This window comes from Anguilla anguilla, chromosome 7 (assembly GCF_013347855.1).
Source record: "Anguilla anguilla isolate fAngAng1 chromosome 7, fAngAng1.pri, whole genome shotgun sequence".
In the NCBI taxonomy this organism is placed as follows: Eukaryota; Metazoa; Chordata; class Actinopteri; order Anguilliformes; family Anguillidae; genus Anguilla; species Anguilla anguilla.
In genome coordinates, this window is record NC_049207.1 from 48,042,608 (window position 1) to 48,062,789 (window position 20,182).

Sequence of the window (20,182 nt, forward strand, 5' to 3'; positions counted from 1 at the left end):
GGGAGACAGAAGGAACCACTGTAGAAAAAAAATAAACGTAACGCGAGTTAAAGGGGATTCTGAGCGCATGCATTATTGAGAGTCGCATCTAAAAACGCTTCACCGGCAAACGATGCTGCTCTGTTTATGCTCTCGTCGCGAAGGTCCACGTGCCAAACCTAACCCAAATGAGCAGAGTATACGCTCCACAAGACGGTCCGCATCAACGTCAACCGAATGGATATATGACCGGCTTTTTCCCCCGAGAGAAAAAATCCGTATGTATATATATATATATATATATATCCTTATGTAATAGAGAAAAACGACGAATCCTCACAGCATCAGAGCTTGGAGCATCCGTACACCCGGAGCAGGAGAGGAATGACGCCTGCCGTTAAGGATCATATGATGCTGCATTTCCTCTAAGCTGTCAGGGCAGGGAGAGCCTGCTCCTATCCAAGGGAAAAGAGGTCAGCCCAGACATCCCTACCACCAAACCACCATTAACAGGAGAGACCCAAGGCCAGACATATCCATTAATAAATCACCCTGCGCATGCTGCTGCAGAGTGGAAGGGCTGCAATTAAATACTCACACCCCTCGCAACCCCATGATGATTAATAAAAACCCGAATGCAGAGAACAGTCTAACGATGTCATCACAAGTGACAATTGAACATGAGGAACAGCAGGAGAGCAGGGGAAATCTGGTGAGCAAACACCAGGGGAGAGGATGCGAGACTGACATGTGTCACCTGCACATCTGTCTTTCACTGGCAATCTCTCTCTCTCTCCTTCCCTCTCTCTCTCTTTCATACACACAACACACATTCAAACTCATTTGCATTACATTGCATTACATTTGCACACACAAACTCACTCGCGCACGCATGCACACATACACACACACACACCCTCCCATGCACACATACAAGCGCATGCTTTCTCATACACATGCATACACACACTCTCGCTCACACGTACACATGCAAATTCATTCACACGCACTCTCTCTCTCTCTCTCTCTCTCACACACACACACACACACACACAAACACACTGGAAGCAGTTCAAACAGACCCCCTCAGCCCAACGCTTCTAACTCTTTAAAATGTAAAGCTGACTGGCTGCGTTACCTGGTCGCTCAGTGCTGTCATTAGAGTGTCCTGAGTGAGCAGCCCTGTTTCCTGTGCTGTCGCTGCTCCGGAGAGGCTGGGCGTGTGAGCAGCGCAGAGAGTGAGAGTGAGAGAGAGAGAGAGAGAGAGAGAGAGAGGGAGGATGCTCACGCCCAGACGGGCTGTCCCCGACCCTCCCCTGGCCTCGCCCCCCAGCGGGATTAAAACAACCCTTTGTCCCGGCACAATAGAGGTTAAACATTTCCTGGTATCATGTGAACGCCAGCAGAACCCACCAAGATTCAAACACCAAGAAACAACAAAATGCTTAATTAAAAAAAAAACTTAAATATGAATATATTTTTTGTTCTATCAAAAGAAAAAAATAACTTCCTGTCTGTGTTTCCTCATGAGCTGTTTAAGCCCTTTGAATGACTTCACCTGAAAAATTTCAGCAAAAGTTGCCCCGGGGCAACAATTCTGACTTCCGTTCCCATCCAATTTGTGGCTTGAAAGCAGAAGTTCAACTCTAGTGAGCAGATGTCCCATGGAAATCAATCCAGCAGATTTTACATAAAGAGACCCTGTTTATGGTCAGTTATTAGTGACAGTTATCACTGTCACAGTTTAAAAGAAAGACTTTTTTTTTTTTAAAGTCTTGACATCCATAAGCTATGGTTGCAGCTGATCACAATGGAGAGAGTTCTCTTTAGCTCCCCCTTTGAAAGTGTCACTATTCTCTCTCTTTCTGAGGTGAATAATACCATGCTTCACAAAGCACAGTAGCAGGAACATAATCTCCCTCAATGCATATTGTCCATCGAAGGGGGGGGGGGAGAACAATGGCCTTAGCTCAGAATAACGCCATTGCGCGCTAACTTCGTTCAGGGCAAACTTTCCCATGTTGATTCCACTCTTATACACCCTCAGCGTCTGGTTTAAATGCCTGTGATACAGTAAAGCACGATGTTAGCGTATGCTCTGCGTCCTCCGCTACGTTCACGGCGGACCTGAAATGGCTTCATTAAGGGGGCCATTGTCCGTGGCCCATGGTGCACATCATCAGAAGCTAGCGTATCCTTTTTCCGCTGCATTCAAACGCCGGCAGACAACCTATGGCTTTCCCTTCCCTCGTTGGTGCCCTGGATCTGTGGAGTGAGTGTGGGGGGGGGGTTAGCCAAAAACGGAACCTGATACACACCTGTTAAACCACTCTCCTAATGAAATGAGTAAACATTCAGTCAGTTTGTCAGTCAGTTTCCCGCATGTTTGTTTCTCCTCATGAAAGGTGCTGTTCAAATAATATTTATTACTATGATGATGGTGATGATGAAGATAATGAGTATTATCATTATTAATATGATGTTTATCTTTTTCTTCTTCTTCTTCTTCTTCTTCTTCTTCTTATTCTTATTATAATATTGAAAGGTAAGCTTGTTAGCCCAGCACATTTCATGCAAAATAATCAGAACTGAGGACTACTTGGGACTTTGAAGGAAAGGCACACAGAAGGCTTTTAGCGAGATTAAAAGAGATGAGGTGTGGGTGTTTACACTGCGGAATACGCCGCGATTGACCAAGCCTAATCAGAAATTATTTCGGCACACTGCACCCCTTCAGCGGGGCAGACACGGCTGGGACGCTAAACGGTTCCCGATGCCCATTCAATCACGCCAGGCCGTCTGTCCATCTGGACGGCTGCCCGCGCTAGCCATTGTTGAGGACGGCGTTTGAGAAAAAAAAAAACAAAAAAAAAAACCTCCATATTTTCAATGAGGGGGGTGGTATTTTTACACAGTGTGAAATTCGGGCAGGAATCAAATCTAACTCCGCGCCACCTCCCCCAACCCCAATTCTTCTTCTTCTTCTTCTGGGAATAACTCTTTGGAGTTTGTTTGGGAAGACGTGGGGGTCTTTACACAAGGAGCCCCAGGAGTGGAGGTCAGCTGGGGTCCCCATTCACAGAGCAAAATAGAGGCAGAACGTGATTGGCTGAGACGCTGAATCGGGGGCTGGGTTACTTCGGAGTCCCCGGTGAGAGAGAATCTGAAGGCCTTTACAGTTATTATTGTAAAAGATACAATGCGAGAACATGGGTGCATATTAACAACCCATGTGGATTACTCTTTTAATCAAAGGTCTTAGTGTTATTTGGCTACCAGCAAGGTTATTTTCTCAAAGCCTGAAGCCACCTGTTGTTCAGATTTATTTGTTAAAATAAAAATAGAAAACAACAAAGATCAAACCAGCATGAATTCAGTTAACATTTGTCCTTAACTTTTATTCGCAATTCAAGCATTATTTATTATCATTATTATTATTATTGTTATTATTATTATTATATAACAATTACATTTAATTGAGAGACAAAGTCAAGGACAAATTCTAATTAAATCCAGGCGATAGAATGCTCACCCACAACTTCAAGGAGTGTGCGCATCACTTTACAGTGAAAACGCCCTCAAAAATTTCCAAAAGTAATTTGCTTCCATATTTACTCTCATCACCCAGCAGACCGCAGTCCGAGGAGAGGAATCCTCTCCACCGCCATCTGACCCGCAAACTCCGAGAGCATAACGCTGCCATGGCAACGGCGGAGCCGCTCATCGTTAGGCGACCGTTCATTTCAGATGGGACATATATCACGGGCCCCCCCTCGTAAAATCAACACCCAAAGCAAATCAAGACCAGCAGAATCTGTTGGAGCGTCGCCATATCGCGCCAAAAACTTGTATGTCAGGGAAAATATCCCTGCAGATCCATGGAGCATTCAGGTCAGACACAGATATTACATTACAGGCATTTAGCAGACGCTCTTATCCAGAGCGACTTACACAACTTTTAGATAGCATTTTTTACATTGTATCCATTTATACAGCTGGATATATACTGAAGCAATGCAGGTTAAGTACCTTGCTCAAGGGTACAACGGCAGTGTCCTTACCCGGGATTCGAACCTGCGACCTTTCGGTTACAAGCCCAGTTCCTTACCCACTGTGCTACACTCCGTCCTGGAAATGGATAAAATACACATTATTACTAGAGTAAACGTAGCCTTATAATAAAGCATTGGTCGTGAGTTCAGTTTGGAGTAGGCTACTTTGGCTATATAGGCTTGACGTTTGTCAAGCAGACACTTCTCTCCCCCTTCCCCTCCCAATACAAAAGCACAAATAAAGTGGATTTGAGAGGTTTCCATGGTTATTAGCAGTGTTCATTTACTTAGACTGAGTGTTAACATCCCCGCAGAAAGACACACTGCCGTGCGCAACAAGGCACAAAGGATGCCAGAGTCTTTTAATCAGAGAGAGATTTACCACCCACAAGCTGCACTGCTTCACCAAGGTTAAGGGCAAGCATTGTCCTGTGTAAAACGTTACTCCCGACTCCAAAGAACAAGGTTATCCAGAAATCGGACCCAATCATTTTTTGAAAGCAATCTTCATCTCTTCTTGGCGATCTCTCAAAGCGAAACATCAAGTAATATAGTATATCAGACACAGAATGCTTATGAACGCGAAAACATTTTTTTCATTTTTAAAATTGTAGTCAAAGGCAAGATTAATATCTAGCCTACTCATGCAACAGTAGCCTGCCCTACAGAACAGAGGGTTTGCGTACAGGAAACACAAGTTTTATCCTGTACAGATTGCTTTAAATTCATTTATTCTCTGCCGAAACACAGTTCTTCAAAAGGTCTGTGTAGACAGCGACGTTTTCAAAAATGCGCACAGGGTAATAAAGAGGTAGCCTACTGTTGACAGGGATTATAAAAAGATGAGACAGTGATTGTCTGAATTTCCACCTTAATGTCCGCTCCTATTACTTTGATGAAACGGGACAATTTTATTCACACATATTAGCCCATAAACACAAAGTCATTTTCATATAAATATCAGAGCTGTCAAGAGCTGATTTAAACTTCACCGTGAAATCCGTGAGAAAGAAAAAGAAACAAACACCGCAGTTCGTAGAGGAAAATTCATTCAGGCGCAGATTCGAGACGAGCAATAGGCCACTATTGAATTAGCTATATCGAATAAGCTATTGATGCAGGAACACGATTATTCCTCTCTGGCAAAGTACGGGTGTCAGATTCCAGTCTTGGAGATCTGCTCATTTCCGTGCGTTTACGCACCGGCGGATTAAGTTGATTGGCTAAAGAATCCACACACCTTGTCCTGGAGACCTCATTTGCCTGCTGAGCGAAAGTTAACGGCAAACACCTGCAGCCTCCGTGGCCTGTCAGGCCAGTTTGACACCCCCCACCTGACGTAGCCTGCATTAGCTTAGCTTCCTTACCTCCTGAAGTGGACCAACACGGTTTCCCTGGCCTAAGGATAATTTATAGCAGGCGTGCAGAGTACATTTGTCACTACGTACCATACACCCACTCAGGCAGAAAAAGTATCACGGTGAATGTCACAACCTATACACTCAGAAATAAAAACCAAGGGCTGCAGCTCTGCTGTGAGCAGTTGGCTAACCTTTGTAATTCTGTCACCATGTCCAGAGAAGAAAAAACCTACTGCCATAATCTTAATGTCGCCTAAACTAATTCCTGCAATAAACATGTTTGTCTTCGCACTACATCACATTACAGTTAGTAGATGCTCTTATCCAGAGCGACGAACATAAGTGGAAGACATCAGTGTATTTCTCAGCAATACCAAAATGCAATGTCACCAAGAAGACACAGAGGCCTGTTAATAATCAATAAGTGTAATGTTAATCCAACAAAACTATTCGTATCATATTCTAATAACATATCAGTACACAGTTAGCTTGTCTATATGTGTAAGTAAACGGAAGGTGTTGTCTCAGATTGACGTTAATATGACATTCCAGAGACATAAATGCACAAACTCAGTAAAATCACAATTTCAGGAAGCCGTCTCACTTCCACGTCAACGAGCGACAAGGAGACGCGAAGGACGAGCGCACGACCGCGAATCAAACGCGGAGAACGCCGCACCTGCGGTAAGCGTCGCTGGCAGGTGACCCCCACCGGAGCGCGGGGACAGCCAGCGCATCCCAGGAGCCCCGGGGGAGGGCCCTGTGGGAGGTTCTGCATCTCAACCTGCCACTGTGCGCTGAGAAACAGCCTTTATCTGGGTCACCCTCAGTCGCTCACTCACACAAGTCCCAGAGGAACACAGCCAATCACGGCGCACCATACGGAGTCAGCAACACGCACGTGCAGGCAAGCACACACGCACGCATGCACATACATACATACATACATACCACACACACACACACACACACTTTGTCTATATTACAGTCTTAGACTGTATATGTTAAACACACACACACACACACAGACACTCTGTCTATATTATGAGTCTTAGACTGTATGTGTAACACACACACACGCACACACACTCAGGGAGAGAGTGTGAATCATGCCTGTGTGCTCCCCTGGTAATCATACTCAATGTTTCCTGCTTTGGCTGTTGCCAAATTTGTGCACTTTCCAAGAAGAATATGTTTGAAGTTTTAATTGATTCTGTAACATCTTCAGCGTTGCACCAGCAGCATGTGCCAAGAGAAATAGCAGCTTGATAAACAGTGAATCAACTGCATACGCACATGAATCTCTAACATGTTGGTTTTGTTCAGTTTAATAATGATTTGAAAAAAGATTTCCCCAGGGACTGGAAAATAAACAGAAAAACAAAGAAAAAAGTCTGATTAAATGGTCTTAATCACACAACAACAACAGAAAACACACAATTTATTTCATTTCCCAGCTCATGAATGCATAAGTGAATCACAGAGTGAGTGACTAGGTCACTGCTGTTGGGAAATGGTATTTAGTGCTTGTGCTGTAAAGATTCAGTCCTGTGGAAGAGGCAGGGAGAGAGGGAGGGAGAGAGAGAGAGAGAGAGAGGGACAGAGAGAGAGAGATCCCATACCACCGTGTTCCTGGTGACAGCACAGGGGAAAATGTGATGATATCATCCACTGCTGCACAGGGTTGATGGTTGCTAAATAACATCCAACAGGCTCCCCAGTGAGCACTCCTTTTTTTAGGGTCTGTTGCTCAGCCAAGGAACAGAACCGTATGCCGACCGAACTCCACCATTCCCCGTCTGACCGTCCTCTCCATGGAGCCTGGCAGCCACGTCTCTGTTTCCCTCTCTGTCCAATTAGCCCTGAGCGCAGCGGTTTACTTCACTCACTCACAAGTTTAACTGTAATGAAGACTTACAGGCAGGAAGAGAGAGGACAGCTGAACAGATGCCTGCAGATCTCCCCTCCAACCGGCTTTCAGCAACAATTTAAAATGAACCTCAAGATCAAGTCGTATCTGCAAAAACCCTACGGTCTGTAGCTGCATGGTGTCCCACTGTTAAGATCAAACACGGTTTGATTGATTGATTGACTGTTTAATTGACTGCTTTGGTTGAAAATAAACCCAGCACGGTCATCACTTTTGAGCACCCGGTGAGCAGTTCCGCATTTAGGAACAGGATCTGACTACATCTAAACATACACAACGCACCGCAGAGGAGCGGTTTTGCGCTCGAGTTGACCATATCTGCAGTGGTAAACCGCCAGTCTAACCCCCGCCTTAAATAGCAGGTTTGGGACGAGCACTGAACACCGGTCTGCGGGTTATATTTACACATCATCAATAATTCACAGGCCGGAGTCTTGTTTCTCTTGGGAGTTCAATATCACCTCTATAGGAGCTGTAGTCACATTTGCATGAGGACAGGGGCAGAATCCCGGGGTTCTGACGGACACGGGGAGCCATGCTTAAAGACCAGGTGTGAGAACTCGTGATTGACATGGCTTGGCTTTGCAGACTGACTACAATACCGGTGGCACACCTCAAGCCATGAACCGTAACCAACGCCGCAGGAGCAGCGCAGCAAACGTGAAATCTTAACGGGTGTTACAAACTTAAATTCAGCCAGCAACTCTTGATTTTTTGGTTTCGGCATTGACATGAACAGATTATATTTAACGACTGTGGAATTATCTACGAGTCCATTTTGCTGAAAATAAACAACTAAATATTGCCTAAGTTCAGTCAGGCTGAATTTGCTGATGGCACACACTGTGTGCAGTATGCAGGTCCAGGAAACTGACCCAGACCCCTCCTCTTCTCTACTCTTCTCCTCTCCTCTCCTCTGAGTCCTTCCTCATTTTTATCATAAAATATGAAGCCATGCACATGGAAGCGCGTTCCACACAGCTTCACACCCCTACAGTAAGACATAATGAAGCGTACCAGCTGACAACCCCGGGGACAAATTAATCAGTTTCCACTCTTTTTCACTCCTTCAGCTGCCCAATGACGTGATGTCAAACGCTAGGGTCAACGAGAGAACCTTCCTATTGGCCGCTTCCAAACAGAGGGCGCGGTTATGCATGAATTTCCAAATGCCACGGACTAATGATTTATCCTTTTCATCTTAATAACTAAATTCCATGAATTCCATGGATGAACTCTACTGTAATGTCTGTGTCTCTCTTCAGCTATTGGCCGAGTGAAGTTACGCAAACATTATGTGTCCTTCACGTTGTTGGCCCGACTCTCATCACAGGACACCGGGGATGACAGGACTGCGCGGGTCACATGTCCAGCTCACATGGCGAATGCCCAGCCAAGAGCCCTTTCTCTGGCTCATAGAGGGCTTCTGTCAGAACTGATCACATGAAAGGACTGAGCGCGGTCTGTGTGAGAGCCTGATCGACTCCTCCACTTCACTCTCAAATGCCAAACACAGGCAAGATGTCTACCTTCTGGGCCCAAAAAGACCTGCTGTTTAAGCAGCAGTGGGATCTAGTCTGTTCTCTCTCTCTCTTTCTCTCTCACACACACAGTCCCTATTTCTCTCACTCTCCTCCTCTCACACTATTCATTTTCCCTATCTTTGTCTTTCTTTCTCCCTCCCTCTCCCACTCTCTATCTTTCAAAGGAACCTCAAAAGTCTAAAGACCTTCTGTAGCACTTTCTCTCTCTCTCTCCTTTAGTATTTTTTTCATGAACATTTTCCATCAGTAAATGCTACAGTACTTTACTGCCAGAAAAAACCATGCATACACACTCCAAAAATATACTAGGCTTTAAGAAACTGTATCAGAATGTGTTGATAGCACTGCTAACACCGTCCTCCTTGTGGTTTCTGCAGATCTTCTGAATAAGATCATACCTAAGAAAACAAAACTGCTACATGCTGAAATTCATATATATATATAAATATATATATATATATATATATAGTGTATGAATGAATGTATATGTGTGTGAGAGGGAAAGAGAAAGACAGTGACAGTGAGAGTAGTGTGTGTGTGTGTGTGTGCACGTGTGAGAGAATAAGCAGTAAGTGTGTGCGTTTGGGAAGGGGGGGAGGGGTCAGTACAATGGCTGTCTAATTCCATTGGTGGTTAGCGCGCGGGACACACACACACACACACACTTGTTAAAGAGCAGGCTCGTAAAAGCCCGGGCCACACACAATCGGGCGGCCGGGCTCCTGAGAGGGGGCCCCTTTCACATGATAAACGGCCTCATGCGCCGCGCGCACAATGGAGCATCTGCTTTACGGCAGCGCGGAAACGCACTGCGGCCGGGCCGCTGAATGGGCCGGAGCTTCCTGTGCGGCCTGGATCGGGCCGCCACGCGGACGGGCCGCCACGCGGCTGGCCTGGCAGCCCAGAGCAGCCCTCAAGTGCCTCCGTACGCTTTTTGGCGCATTGTCCCTCCTTTTCTCCTCAGTTCCGAACGCCTGCCTGTGTTCACCTGTCGCCTTGTGACCCGTGATGATCACTTGATCGCTGTGCCCTTTTGCTCTCAGTACGGGACAGCGCGGAGGGGCGTGTGTCCGCCCTCCACCGAAACCCGCCATGTCAAAACCCGCCGTTTTTCTCTAGAAGAGCCTCCCCTTCGCCCCAGTCTGCTTGCACCACTCGCCCAATCACGGGACAGGGGGAATGGTTTTCGCACTGGAGCACCCCCACAAAGCCCCCCTCCACCCCCATTAGCGACGGGATGTCCCGAGGCAGTTGGAATTGAACGTCGGGTCGAACCAGGAACGGCAGGCCTGTGAACTTGGCTCCGCGGGGGTACGGGGCCGCGTTTGGATTTTGGGTGGCGGGGGACTGCACGTTTCATAAATCATTTAAGAGCCCTTTCAGCCGGCATCAAAGCGGCCCGGTACAGTCAATGAAGCAGCACTGCCCCAGGCTAGGGGGCGGGGCATGTGTATTAATGAACACACGCTGGCAAGCGGGCTCATGAATACGTAAATGTTTCTTTAATGGGAACTTAATCCGTCGTATTGCGACATTCTGATGGATTGGACATTGTTAAGCACCATTTCCATTCCGCTTTTGTTCTTCTGTCTTTTTAATCGTGAAGAAGCATTTATTGTGTCAGAGAAAAATTGCTTTGTACGAAAAGGCTGTAATCTGTCATAATGTCATAAACCCACAGAGTGCCTTGACTTTAAAGCAACGTTTGACATTGTTATTGTCCCGCAGAATTTAAAAAAACAATGAGAGATTGGAAGAGACATAGGTAACCTCTGCCTTCTCTTCTTGCACGCATGGGCATAACACACAGTAAGACGTTCAGTGTAAAATTACATCTGGAAAGAGTACATGTCACAATCTGACTCAAATAAACACTGCTAGATTTAATTTAATACTTTATAAAGCTGAGTTAACATAAAGACGTTTGCTGTGTTTTAATGAAAACAAAAGGGATGGATCACAACATGACTTGCAGTGTTATAAAAAAAAAACAAATGGAAACAAACCAAAAAAACTGGTGCTGGGTCATAAGAACGGGCTTTGAAAAGCAAATATTTGCACACTCGCTTGATGCTCCAAAAAAAAACCAAAACAAATAATAGTATTTAGCAATGAGAACAGTTAATGATTCAACCACACCGGTCTTCATCAAAATGCACTGCTCAACTCTTTCCTTCTGCGAGTTAATGAGATTATTTTGGTTGGCCTTTAGAAAATGGCTCCAGAGTTAAAGTCCTAACTGATAATTCCATCAAGTCACCTGAAAGCAGCGCCACTTTCCAGCCCTGTGTGAGGTCCGCTTAATCCAGGGATCACCGAGGAACTCGGTGCCCAAACAGACCAGCTGGGCCAGATGATATTGTTATATAATACTATTATATGCTGCATTATTTCATGATATAGATATTTATAGATGTGGAGGATAAGAGAGCTCCCAGAATGCATCTGCATGCCGCAGCGCTTTTTAAATGCACGATTACAAATGCGATGGAAACAGAAGCGTTTGCATTAAATCTGCCAGCATTGGTGGGCAATGGAGCGCGAAGCCAACTTATTTATGGACAAAAATATAATTGCGCATTAATGCATCTCTTATGTTTGAGAGAAAAAAAATGTCAGGAAGTAAAAGAGTCCTGAAATGTGGCATACCATTAAATTTTCCAAATTGATGATATTTATATCCATGTAAATGTAATGGGTATGATATAATTAATATGTAAATATAGCTTTGACAACAACAAATGCGGGGACTGAATTATGTATTATTATGGAAACAGCTGATTATCATCGCAGTGGTGCTTCAGGCCAATGCAGAGATTTCGTTATGCATTTCAATCGTTTTTTTATTTCCTTTTTCGAGAGAGATGCTTCGATTCACCAAGGCCGTACTGCTTGTGGAACGGTTGTGATCCACAAAACAGCTCTCCGATCATTCCCAAACAGGATTCCAGCCCAATAAAAGCAGATGTTTAAGCCAGATCACCACACATCTCCTTTATCATGATTTTTCTCAATAATTTACCCTCACGTGGCCGTGAATTATTTATTTGTTTGGGGAGAACTAATGAGAAATATTTAAATTCAGCGGCTGTCTCAGATCACTGGGATGAGTGTGTGGCCAAAACAACTCAATATGACGAATATGGATTTATTTCCTCTCTTTCATAACAATTACAATATAATGAGTCCATGGTAACATGAACCTTCTGATAACGGCCTTTGGAATGAGAAAACGTTGCACGTTTCCATAGAGACGCGGAAAGCATCCCTTTCCAAAAATACGCTCGCTTCTTTGTGGGAAACACGTGATTAGCATCCTGAGGCTCCTACGGTCAACATGAGAGAAGAAAAACAACATGCATTTCTCATATATCTGCATGAGAGCAAATTAATTATTTAAAACAAACTGTGGTATGCTTAGCCCCAGAGAGAAGGCTAGTCAAAAACATAAGATATCAATGAAAGAGGCTAAGCGTGTCTTTCGTGTGTGTCTTCATTCAGGGCAGACTGAAATAACAGGCAAATTTCTCCCGACAGCTCCACGCTCTCTCTTTGATCAGATGACAGATTGCACCCTGGGACAGATCCTGGAGGAGCCGGGCGTTTTCTCTTTAAAAATCTGAGCTGAAACGCTGTTGCCTTGGAGAAACCGGCTGGAAATAAGGTCAAATCGTTAAGTCGCTTGATACATTATGAGCTGAAAGAAGCTGAGCCCTTGTGTCGCTTATTTCAAGCAACGCCCAGTTATCACGACAATCATTTAACATGAAAACAAATTAATTTACATTTCATGTATTCACACTTCATTAAGTACATTGCCTCTTTATGTTTGGTTAATGGTGTCCTATTCTATAGGGCTGTTCTATGTTTTATCATCTTGTTTTTTTTTAGTTCATTTGTGACCAAAAAGCATAACAAAACAGTTCTTCCAACAAAAGCTAATCACAAGAGAGAACTGGAATGTTGGGAAGACAAGTCAGACAAACTATGTGCCATTGTGAATAACACTAAAAGTGATACTAAGGCCACAAAGTTACTTTCCAGGTATTAAGACCTTTTGTTGTTCTGGCCTTGGATGGTAACAGAAGCTCTTACCTTTGTTGCATACAGTGAAATTTGAGGAAACGTAATTCTCCTTAGCGCTGAGGTGTTGGGTATGGCAACGGTAAGAAATTCTGTGAGGTCAACACTATGAAAACCTTTAGATTCACACAGACCTTTGATTCATGCCTTGGCCTATTATTTGCTAAGTGAGAAAGAGCGCTAACATGCTATTCATGCCCCCAAAGCAAACATTTAATCACGCGACAATGCTTCAATCACAGTGCGTTTTATATATAGATAATGAGAGAGAGCGAGAGAGAGCTTCAGTCTCTGAGGGAATGCGTATATATTAATATATATTAAATGCCCTGTGGTGACGCAGTATGTGACTGGGAACCACACGATGAATTATATATGTGAATTATAACAATACGAATCCTTTTTATAACACGTTCCTCATGTCAGACCTCGTGTGACAGGAGCACACAGGAAGTGACATTTTCGTTCTTCTTCTCTGATTAAGTAAAGAATAGCATGTTTGCAGCGAGGTTCTGTGAAGCCAACTGCAGTGACAGCAAGCCCTGTCAGCGGGAGGAGGGGACACGGGGACCCCCACGGGCGCATTGTTGCAATCATCAAAGAGAGCCATATTTCATAATGTCTGACAGCACGACTCAATAAGACCGGGCACGAACCCCCCCGCCACACGCCGACCCCCCTTCAGTATGCACGGAACCCCCAACGAACCCCCCCCACACCCACCCCCTCCACTATGCACTGAACGCCCAAATCTCCCACCGCACCCCCTTCACTATGCCCTGAACCCCCACCCCCACACTATCTTCACTACGCACTGCATCCATGCAGCCCCTTCACTACGCACTGAACTCCCAATTTCTCCCACATGCCCTTCAGTTTCCCCTGAACCCCCACACACCCCCTTCACTATGCACTGCACCCCCAAAACTCCCCCCACACCCCCTTCACCGCCCACTGCACCCCTAAACCCCCCCCACACCTCCTTCACTACGCACAGCAACCCCAATTCCACCCCCACCCCCTTCACTATGCGCTGAACCCCAAACCCCCCCTCCCCCCTCCCCCCACCAGCCGTTCAGTTACATCTAACATATCCTTCGGTTGCTTAGCCTAAAGGTCACTCCCTGGTGTGTTTTGAGATTGCACCATTGCTACAAAGCAAACTTCATTTTGTCCGTAGATGTGTGTCTCTACTTCCAGTCTTGTCTTTGTACTGCCATTTACTTTGTGTCCTTTCCTTTCTGCTGTTCTGTATGGTCGAAAGTGCCATTTGAGCTGTTGGGTAAAGAGTATCCATGCCCGGTGTGTTTGGGGGGTGTAACAGCAAAAGGGCAGCATTCAGAGAGAATTAACAACAGCTAACATTTACTTTCCTTGGCTGCTCACAGAAAGGACAGAAGAGGAAGTCAATAAAGTCGTCTGTATAGCCGCTAAATAAAGAGACAACAGCACAAAAGGAGCGACTTCCTGCTGGGCACAAAACAACTTCCGGCTGTGGACAAAACAACTTCCTGCTGGGTTCCAGGTCCATAAAGATTCAAGTGAAGGACTTGAAGATTTCACCTTGCAAACTACTATCCAAACTGACTTAAGGGTCAGTAACAATTTTGAGTCCATGTGGATGAAACATCTCAAGAAAAGCATAAAATAACTCGTAAGGGTTATTCGATTATAATAATTAATAATTCCCACATTTCTGCCCCTGGATCACACAGAAATGATACACATAACTGTTGTAGAATATCTCTGTCTTTGTATTCTCATTCCCTCACAAATCATAGTTTGGTGAAGTCAACAGTGACCAATAATGAACTTGTCAAACTGCCAATGAAGAAGTTACACCAGTACATGATTGCGACTCAGCTTTAAGGACAAATATTGATCGAATTTAGACGCTTCTTATATTTTGCAGATTCTGCAAAGCATCCAAATGCTGAATAATGATGAGTGCTGTAAAGCAGGTCATTCAGCAGGTGCCAGGTTACAGGCGGAATGGGCAGAGATCGGTGTTTCAAAGCAGAAGCAAGCCTGTCCTCTGGACGTACTGCAGGTATAGGCATCCGTGCTGCACAAACAGCACATTTCAGCAAAGGTTTGACACTTTTTACTGCAAACAACTTAAGTAAATGCAAGTACATCCTAACGCTGTGTCAGAGGGCTGCTTGCTGCAAATCAAGTCTTCGTCATGTTTGAGTGCTTGTGTTGAAATGATGGGAGACTGGTGTAAGATCAGAATGATAATAAAGTGACTATGTATGTATGTGTCTGTCTGTCTGTCTGCCTGTCTCCTATGGGAGGGGCTGCATGGCCAATGGGGTTGAGCCTTGCAGTATCTCAGGCCAACAGTGACAGCCTCACTCACACAATATTTTCAAAATTAGCAAAAGCAATTATGATTTCCTGAGGAACCAACATTGGTACACACTCAGAAAAAAAGGGTTCTTGGTCGCCATAGGGTAGCCCATTTTAGTTCTTTATGGAAACCTCTATGGTAGGTGAGAAAAGTGTGAAACCATTCTGAATCATTCTGAACAAGAACAAGAACTAGACAGAGTTCCTCTTTAAGAGTCAGGGAGGAACATTTTCGAACACGTTATTCTGAGAGTGTAGGGCCTGACTTTTGAGAGTACAGAAGGAGGACAGTGTGCTTTAGGGGGCAGTCTGTAATTCTGTTCCATTGGTTGAGCTTTCTGCTTCCATCTATTTAAGAACAGTTTGTTCAGTACTCTGGTACCTCAGTTCTTTCTAACAGAACCTCTGTCAGATGCATCAGTTAGACACCAATGATTGCTCCAGAAAATCACTTTCCTGGAGCCAATCCAGATAATTATCCAGCACACAGTTAGCGCCCAATTAAGCTCATAGAATCTGAGACTGAGGAAAACAGAGAAGTAGACTAACAAAACAAAAAAAGGCCTAAAAGCAATTTGCAGTCATTTTACGAAACATTCAAAGAATTTTAAAAACACAATTAAGGGTGGATCATTGGATTAATTTCTTGTCTGTTTGTGTGTTTGTGTTCTTCATCAATGTAACAGAATACAGAACTGAATCACCAGTGGCGACTGAGTATTTCAATGAATGAAATTAACCTTTTGGGTCAAATTCTTTCCAGCTCAGACCTCAGTGAACATTTAGGAGTGATGGACGGACAGCCTCACGCATACAGAGCAAACACGTTTAATATGACTGCACACACACAGAGGGATGCTGATATATAGATGAAATTTTCTGTGAGGGTCTGGAGTCTGGAGATGAGGGATCACATGATTAGAGTCCCGCCCCTGCGATGAACCGGGAGATTAAAAGGCCTGTTTATCGCACACCCCCAGGGCTGAGCCTGCGTGTTCGGGTGGGAGGGGGGTTGGGGGGGCGAGAAGGAGGGGGCGACACCACCAAGCGGGGATCGGGCACAGCTCGGGGGCACCCTGCTCCTAATTGCTTCCCCCACCACCGACCCCCCCCCCACCCCTACTCAGGCACGGCATGGAGAATCTATTTAGCACAGCCTCCCCCAGCTTAATCTGCTCCCCATGCAACATCAACCAGAGATGAAATTGTCCATTTACACAAATATATTGTACATTGAACGGAAACCTCAATACAATAAGCGATTTCCACATGCCCACATGCGGCTCCTATAAATATCACAACACCACAGAGGGCTCCTGCACAAGCATGTTCCACAGCACAGCTGGGTAAATCTAACTAACCCTTCTGAAAAGTGTCCTCATTACGTATTTATAAGGAGCATGAATACTCCAATTGTATCAGGGTACCAAGGGTAAGACTGCAGGCGCGGGGGTGGTTAGACATCAGACGTAGCCGAGGGGTCGCGTTACCGCCGAACAAAACAGACGCTCTCTAATTACTGTCCTGTACCCTTTAGCTGCGTAATACCGCGGTGACAGAACTGTACAATGAGATTCTGCTCCCAATGGCTAAAGATCCCTCTGAGGATATTTGATTTTTATATTTAGTCATTAAAACCCACACATTTTGGGCTCCTCTGGGTTGAAGCAGGGGGTGTCCAATCTTGTCCAAAAAGCGCATACGTGGGTGCAGGTTTTTGTTCTGGCCCAGTACTACGGCTCCTGATTCAGCTAATTAATTAATTGCGGTCTTCAATCAAGACCTCGATAAGAAGAATCAGGTGTAGCTCTGTGCTGAAACAAAAACCTGCACCCCAACTGGAATTTTTCAGATAAGACTGGACACCCCTTATTTTTAGTGCCGAATATCACATCTGGGTCAAATAATTGGTTGAAATATTTTAACCCTGCAGACACTATTAAAATCCCTGTAGATTACTGATGATGGTAATATGTCGATTTTCACCAATATTCAGAGGAAAATTCTTAATATGATTGCGCATTTTGGTTAGTAATATGTATTCTTGAAAATTCTCAGGGATATGTTGAGTTTTTTTAACTATTATGAATTTACATTTCTCAAGTATTTCAAATCCATATTTCACCCCGATCTGGTGGACATCTATGAACACAAATTCAAATTTTCAGTTTGAAAATCAATGAGACCTTATAACGAGGAACAGAATTACATACTAGGATTACCACAACTAAATATGGCACACTCTTCACCACTCTCTAAAAACCAGCCACCAGGATTCCCATAAATATAGAGAAAGCGTGTCATCCCCACCGCGCACCCCCTCCCCCCTAGGCCGAGTTTATGGGATCAAAGAGAGTAATCTTCTTTCTGGGGGTTAGTCCAATTTTATCTCAAAATTTCAGCAGAGCTCCTCTTTAATGCGGGAACATCATACACTCACAAGAAATTGGATAAATCATTTTGTTTTCTATTTGTGTTTGTGCGATTCAGAGTGAATTTAATGTTGTCCTACAGTCACTGAAGCAGGTTTTATAGCCACAGTAACAACTCTGAGGCTGTGGCAGCAGTGTGCATCGCACTATTTCACCGTCAGTCACTCGTTCCCGTTCGCCACGTTTCTCGCTGTCATCAAAGAGGAGAAAATGAGAAAAGTGTCAAAAGGCTAAACCAAAGACAGCTTCCTAAGAAAGCTCAGAATTGTGTGTGTCTGAAAATGACAAGGGGACCCTTTCTTTGTCTTAGAGCCAACTACTATTCATAAAAATAAAAAAACAGCGTAAAGCCATTCAGATAAATCACAATACAATACTTATAACATTTTAGGGCTTGTATTTATATTTTCATGGGCAGTGCATATGAGAGCTCCATTCTCCTCAGAAAGGGTCAGTTTTTAAATGGCCGTCATCATCATCATAACTCATTGTTTTCGGGGGTCATGGGGGCTCTGGCTCGGCCGGCCTTTCGGACACGTCAGTTTGGCACCGCTTCGCGCTCCTCCTTTCAGTCCAATTCGGCAGGAAATGCCATGGCAACCACGCGGAGGGAGGGCCAAATCAGGGGACCAGCCACTGACCCAAAAGTGAAATGTTTTATAATGACCAACTGACTCATAACACAGCGGATCTGGCCACACAATGGCCTTTCATACTTTCGTTTCATACAGAGCAAACAAAATGAAAAATGAATGACTGGACTCACGGCGTCACGTGCCAATATGAGCCAACTGACCGTAGCCGTACACAAACATTACGAAGGAACGGCAAGACCGGTTTGCCGGGGATCGGTGGACTGCTGGCCAAAACTGTGTTTACTGTGAGATCCGATCTGTGATGTCACTGCCAACCGAGGCCGGCACTGCCGCAGGGCGACGGCAGTCATGCGCTAGACTCAGGGTCTCAGGCGGCCTGGAGGACCGTATCCCAGCACCCACCCCCCTGGTAAAACGTCTGCATGGTGGGGCGGTGTGACTAAGGTGCCGTCTGTAGGCCGGCTAAACCACTTCCCCCCTTCTCTCTGACTGCAGCCTGCAGCTTGACCTAGCCACACCTCCGTGGGGTGCTTGCAGTTGGCCTTTTGAGCTGTGGTCGCGATGAGTGTTGCAGAATGACTGGGTATTTCAAATTAGGAGATAAAAGGGAGAAGTATTAAGCGTTCTGCGACATGGTGAAGAACTGACACAGTTCCCAGGACACAGTCACACACATTTCAGTCCAGATTCAAGTTATTACAGGAATTACACTGCCTATATTTCACTTAGAGCCCCCAGATGAGGCCACAAATGACACATAACACTGTTATAAAATCAGAATGGATCACATCAAACCTTTACATTCTTGTTCCAGGCTTCCCCTTCTCGCAATAGACCCACTTTACATCGATTCTTAAAATGAGCAGTAAATCCGCACGTGTTTATCGCAGAAACGCAGCGGCCGATCTGGCTGAAGGAAAGCGGGAAAAGCCTTGGTGCGTTTACCCGCTGTCCGACCCCCGCCAGAATCCACAGGTCCCCGCCCGCTCCGAGTCACCCGGCCCGCACCGCTGGGAGAACAGGGAGGACAAAGCCGCGTTCGGGGGGAACGGGATTACCCACGCTGGACCCCCACGGAGCTCTTCGGGGGAAGGGAGTGGAGCGGACGAAGGTTCTAATTGGGTTATCAGCCGCTAGCCTCCGTGTCGCTCCAGCTTCCCCCCCCACCCCCCCCCCCCACTCTGCATAAAGACAGGCAGAGTGCTTCATTTCTAAAACAATGACATTCCTCTGACCAGCAGATGCTTGTTTTGACCAGCCGTGTTGGTTGGTTTGTATCCGGGAGGGGGAGGGGGGGAAGGGGGGTAGAAATGCGGAGGAGCTGTACGATATGATCTCAGCCCCCCCCCCCCCCCCAACGCCCGCACTAATCTGATGTGATATCCTGTCAATAACAGAGCCAGCATGATGGCAAACTTATCTCTCTGTCTGAGAACTCCATAAAAACAACTATGAAAAGCTCTTACGGTCTGGAAATTTGTGAGAACCATAAAGCTCTGAAAGAACTGAATCATTATTTGATGGCAACTGCGCTCTACATTAAAAATCACTTTTTGTAATGAACTTGAATGCAAAAACATGTAAAGCTGGGCTAAACGGATCTGTCAGGAATACTGAGCATAACAGAACCTTTCAAAACACAGGCTTTGCCCATTCTCAGAAATACTTTCCCCAGAACACACTCACTTGAACCAAGAATTGGCCATAGCTGACACAACAAATTATGCTCCCGGCTAGCGAATGCTCATTGTCCTGAAGTGGAGCGCGATTGGTCCGTTTGAATGACTCCATGCCCCACCCCCTTTCCATGTGACCCTGGCCTCTTCCCCCAATTGGTTGTGGCTGACAGAGAA

At 45.3% G+C, this 20,182-nt stretch overlaps 1 protein-coding gene across 13 annotated transcripts in view; it reads right to left on the reverse strand.

Moving 5' to 3' along the window:
* Positions 1 to 20,182, reverse strand: part of LOC118232405 (neuronal cell adhesion molecule-like) — a 76,856-nt gene that overhangs the window by 50,108 nt on the left and 6,566 nt on the right. Inside the window, exon 1 of one of the 13 annotated variants that reach the window (XM_035427372.1) lies at positions 1,118 to 1,211. The exons of the other annotated variants lie outside the window; for them this stretch is intronic. The gene's annotated coding sequence lies outside the window, so the exon portion shown is untranslated. Of the gene's footprint in view, positions 1 to 1,117; positions 1,212 to 20,182 lie in introns of those variants that run through there. 13 annotated transcript variants of the gene reach the window in all.